Source organism: Gavialis gangeticus, unplaced genomic scaffold (assembly GCF_001723915.1).
Source record: "Gavialis gangeticus isolate Ggan-Ray unplaced genomic scaffold, GavGan_comp1, whole genome shotgun sequence".
Taxonomy (NCBI): Eukaryota; Metazoa; Chordata; order Crocodylia; family Gavialidae; genus Gavialis; species Gavialis gangeticus.
Genome location: NW_017729002.1, coordinates 1291032 through 1296296, shown reverse-complemented (window position 1 = coordinate 1296296; position 5265 = coordinate 1291032). Strand labels below are relative to the sequence as shown.

The 5265-nt window shown below is 48.5% G+C and overlaps 1 protein-coding gene and 1 long non-coding RNA gene across 2 annotated transcripts in view; both read left to right on the top strand.

Annotated features, from left to right (window-relative positions):
• Window positions 1-5265, top strand: part of CPPED1 (calcineurin like phosphoesterase domain containing 1) — a 118017-nt gene that overhangs the window by 473 nt on the left and 112279 nt on the right. The window lies entirely within an intron of this gene.
• LOC109290712 overlaps window positions 3523-5265 on the top strand; it is a 7737-nt gene continuing 5994 nt past the window's right edge. Inside the window, exon 1 of the long non-coding RNA XR_002095657.1 lies at window positions 3523-4041. This is a non-coding gene — a long non-coding RNA (uncharacterized LOC109290712). The remainder of the gene's footprint in view (window positions 4042-5265) is intronic.

Sequence of the window (5265 nt, the reverse complement as noted above, 5' to 3'; positions counted from 1 at the left end):
CCGGGGAGGGCGTCCCGCGGACCCTTGTCTCGGCCTCCGCGCCGGGAGCCTCCGTGCGCGCTCGTCCCGCGGGGCTGGGCCTGCGAGCCCCGCTCCCCTCCCCTCCCCTCCCCGCCCGCGCGCGCGCCCCGGAGCTGAGGCAGTGTCCGATGAGAGCGGAAACGTCGCGGCCCCGCTCCGGGTCCGGCCGGAGCCGCGTTTCCGAAGTGCCTCCCGCGGGCTGCAGCTTTGTCAGCCTCTCCCCTCCCCGCGGTCACGTTTCACAGCCCCGTGTGGGAGGCCCGTGTTTGCCCTCAAGTTACAGGTTTACTTTGTTCCTTTCTTTTTCTGGTAAAGGCTGAAGTTCAGCTTGAGGCATGCTTTAATAACACGCTGTTGGAAGAGGTGATCTTTTAGGCCCAAGTGACTTTACTTTGGCACTGAAGATCAGACGCCTTCTCTTGCGCTTTCCCGTTTCATGGCCGCGGGTCTCCTCCGCAGGATCCTAGCTGCCATCTTTGACAGAAACATTTTCCACCACGTTGTTTTTCTGTGGGAAATGTTCCCTGTCTAAAAATTAATTGTTTAATCAAATTCACTAGTAACAATGAATGGATACCAGTACAATATGTGGCCAGTGCAACTTTGGGTGCCTGCCACCCTCGGGGCAGAGACAAGCAGCCAGCAGGTGCCTCATGGCGGCATCCGTTTTGAGCACCAGGTCTGTAAAGGCTGCAGTTCGGTGCTGCCAGCCCAGGCAGAAACACGGCCTGGCTGAGCCGTACGGGATTCATAGACTCTTAGGGGCTGGAAGGGACCTGGTAGATAATCGGGCCCAGTCCCTCTGCACTAGGCAGGAAAAGACAACTGGAGTCCCCAGCTAGGTGACTGTTCGGTCTCCTTTTGAAGCTTTTCAGGGTAGATGACCGCACCACCACTGAAGGGATTTTATTCCACAGTCTGGACACCCTGACTGTGAAGGAGTTTTTCCTGGAATTGAACCTGAAATAACCTTCCAGGAGTTTGTATCCATTGCTCCTGATCTTCCCCAGGGGTTTCATAGTTTCCTAGTTGGTAGGGTCGGAAGGGACCTGAGCAGATCATCAAGTCTGACCCCCTGCCATGGCAGGAAAGAGTACTGGGGTCAAACAACCCTGGCAAGGTGTTCATCCAACCTCCTCTTAAAGACCCTCAGGATAGGAGCCAGCACCACTTCTCTTGGAAGCTGGGATATCCTGAGGTAAGACCAGAAGGCCCTTGGTCCTGGGCATGACCTAAAACTGCACCTGGCCAGGGACGGGTGGCCTGGTGGGGCTCCTAGTGGTATGGGAGCCCCCAGGAAATGCCAAGCCACTTACCACCCCCATGAGAGGCAGGTCAGGGCACCTTAACCCCAGCTCCCACAGCCGCGTGGGTAACCCCATAGCAGGGCCTGAGAAGGTGGACCCGTGTTGGAGAGTGTGGGCTAGTTGCTCAGAAGCCTGACTTGAGACATCCTCGGCTGGTCAGTGCTGGGGCCAGAAGGGGCAGGGGGCACCACGAGGGACGTCCAGAACCGAGGGCCTGGGGTTCTGACTGGCCTTGGAGGTGAGGCCAGGGCCTGTGTGGCCAAAAGCCCTGGGGGGGCCACACCCAAGACAAGGAAGAGTGCAGGGAACTAGGCAGCCCAGAATGAGGCCGCCTGATGGGAAGGGATCTAGTTGGGGTCCAGACTCGAGGGTTATAGGGCCCAGTGTAGGGCTGGAGACTAAGAACAGAGATGCCATCTATGAGGCATGGGTTGTGGTATAGGGATGGTTTGGAGCTGCAAAGTCGTGTCAGGCGAGACTGGGCAGACTGCCCCATAGACAGGAAGGCAGGCCGGCATATTAGGCAAGCTTGGCAGTTTCAAAGTTGTGATTTAATGTTTTTCAGGTGGTTATCCCTAGGAAGGGTGTGAGAGAGTACATATGTTTTATTGATTTGTAAACAGGAGGGTAAATACACTCACCTAATAATCCAAGCCAAAAATCAAGTTATGAATTCACCTAATTGGCTATGCCGGTCAAATCAAAACCAAAGCACAGCACATCATGCACAGTTCTTTGGGTGTCCTAAAATTAGTATGTCAACAGTTTTCAGTGCCTGTGTGTTGTTTTTTTTCCTTAAATTTAAACAAACAATGCAAGGGAAGTACATGCTCTTGTGTATTGTCTTTACATTTTTACAACTATTCCAATAAAAATAACTTCTTTCCACATAGAGTTTTGAATTTTTTTAATATAATGTTTAAACCACATTAAGTGTGCTGTATGTAATTTTTTTCCTAATCAAATATTTCAGTTCAAATACTTGTGGCTTTTGGGACATAAAATTAACATGGGGGTACTTTTTTAGTTTTGTTTACTAAATAGAAGTCGAATAAACATGCTAAATCAGATCAGGCTTTATTTAGGGCATTGGAACAATTTCCAATTCCAAATTTTCCAAAAACCCCACATCTCTGGGCTATGATTATACTTTTTTCATTGAAACACTGCCTGGTGGCCTTTTTTCCCATCTCATTGTTATAGATCCACTTCTCCACCTGTTATTTCAGAATAATATTTTTGTGCACTTTGCTTTTATACTGTTATGGGCAAAATGGATCTCTCTAGACTTTGGAATTGTTTGATCCGTTTTCCTGTCCTGCCTGCCCAGGAGAGCTGGTGTTTCAGAATCCCCAATGCCTTGAACAGTTGCACTGGTGCTTTAGGGAAGTTTCCAACCCCTTCTGTGTTTCAGGTAGCAGCTGCCTTTGCCAAATGAGGTGCATGTTATTAAAATGCCCTAAAAAGATGCTGTAAGGAAGTTCAAAATTTGATCATATTTCTGTCAGCATATTTAGCAAAGGCTTGGAAATGACAGGAGAGAGGGCTTTCAAACATTTTATTTACCTAAACCTTAGGTGACTGAATTTAGGATGACCGCCCCCCCCCCAGTAATTAGTTTCTATATATAGAAAATTTATAATTTGTTTTAATTTTCCATGTATAGAAACTAATGATCAGAGGACCACCTTAAATTTTTCCCTGCCACTGCTGCTGCAGGGGAGCAGATGGCCCCCTTGGCCCCCCACCACTTGTCCCACCTGCTGCCTGTTTCCTAACCTCCCCCCTGCAACTTCAACTCCAACTCCATTTCCTCTAGGGCATGGAGCAATGTGGAAGCTCCAGCTCTTATGTGGCCACACAGCAGCACCCCGGGCCAGAGCTACCACTGCTGGCACTGACCGCATGGCCAGGATGAGCCAGAGCTTCCACGTGCTCTTCCTGGAAGAGAATATGACCAGAGCCACTCCTGACATCAAGCAGGAGCAGGAGGAAGGGGGTAGAGGCGGAGCTGGGGTCTGGCAGCTGCTGCAGCTCTGACTGGCCCTGACCTAGACTTCTGGCCAGAGTCAGAGCCGCAGCAGCTGCCTGTCCACCCTTTACTCTGTACTTGAATCTAAAACGTGGGACTTTTCTCCCCATTTTGAATGGGGCAAAAGACTTTGTCTTGGATTCCAGTAAATATGGCACATAGGACTTGGGAAAAATAAAGGTGATTGTACAAGTGATGATAGGAGTATGTGGTGCCTATGGCGTAGGGAGATAGGTTCTCAGGAGCTGGTTATTTTTGTTAGTATCTTGCAGTTTAGTAATGCAAGTGACCTAGGTGCAAAGTTCTGCTGGTAATTCCCTTGGGGAGAGAAATCTGATGGTGATTTTTAAAACAAGTTCCCAGAAAACAATTTCAACAGATGTTTTGAAACTGCAGTAGAGATCACAAAACAGTTTACCTTGGCCATAGAGCAGAAGTTTCTTGGTTTATTCTCTGGAGGTCTCTAAGGAAGAGAGAAACTAAAGACTGCATTAAAATGTATCAGCTTTTACAAATAATAATGGCCACATTTTTAAAGTCATAATTATTGAGAAATTTTAGCATTAGAAAGATATTGTAAATATAAAGAATTTTCATTAAATCTCTCTCTTTTTTTAAAGCAAGCCAGTTTAGGACTAAAAATGTTCTCTTGGAGGTAACTATAAAACAAGTATTTACAAGGTAATACATTTTTTTCCTTTACCACCCTGTGATGTATAAAGATTGTCTTGGCTTGAAAATTCCATCTCCTTTCCTCTTGCTTGCTTTTGTAAAAATGCCATTTCCACTTCTCTCCCTGTATGAAGCAGTCTCTTCTGTATTCTTAGATATGGGGGGAAACTACAGTTTAAGCAATGTGGCATCTGGTTGTAAGGTTAATTTTTTTCAAAAACTTTGCTAAGGGAAAAGAAATGCAAACCTGATTATTTTTCATAGTATTCCATATTTGAAAACAGACAGACAGGGAGATTTACATTTTAAATACTTGATTACAAAACATTGTAAACATATGAGTAAGAATACTTTGTTTTGCTTGGTAGTTAATACATACTAACAGACAGCACTTGGAACAGTGTACTTCAGGAGTTCTCTTTTTTGGGAAGAAGCTGTGTCAATGTCCTTTGACAGTTTGTCAACAAGCATGGACATTTCTTGGGTCTCTTCTGTTTGCATTATTATACTGTATTCATCATCATCTTGGTATAAAAGTGCTTTGATTCTACTTAGGTGGCATAGTAGCTGCATAGGTACTAGGGGTGCACCAATAGAGGTTTTTGGGGCCAATACCAATAGCTGATTTTTAAGGAGGCATATCGGCCGATACCAACCTGATTTCCAATACCAGCCCAGCAGCTTGAAGAACAGTGTCCGGCTGGTAAGTCTACTATGGTGGAATGGAAGGAAAGGGATGTGGGGGGTGCAGATCAAGGCCCCTGCAGTGAGGGAGGAGTGGGGCTGGGGCAGGGGCTAGGGCAAGTGCTGCCCAACTGGGGAGAGGTAGGCGCAGGACAGATCTGCAGCTTATCTGGAGAGGGTGGGAGGGCTTGTCCAGGAGCTGCTCATCTGGCGGCTTATCTGGCAGTTTCTGCCGTTGCTCCCGTTGCAGGAGCTGCTGCTCCTGCTGCTCATTCGGGGGAACATATGCCCCTGGATCTGCATGGGACAGGGCAGGCTGGGGCCAGGACCATGCCGAGGTCTTCCCAGCTGGATGGCAGCTGGGCCAGGCTGCGCTGGGAGGGGGAGCTGGGGGGGGCTGTTGTGAATTTTGGGGTGGCTGCAGCCCCCCACATAGCCCCCTCCCATTGCCGCAGCCACCGCCCTGAGCGCAGCCCAGCCCAGCCCCTGCTGGGATAGAGCCCGCCCCATGCGGATCCAGCAGCACCCCTCCATGCAAGCAGCAGAAGC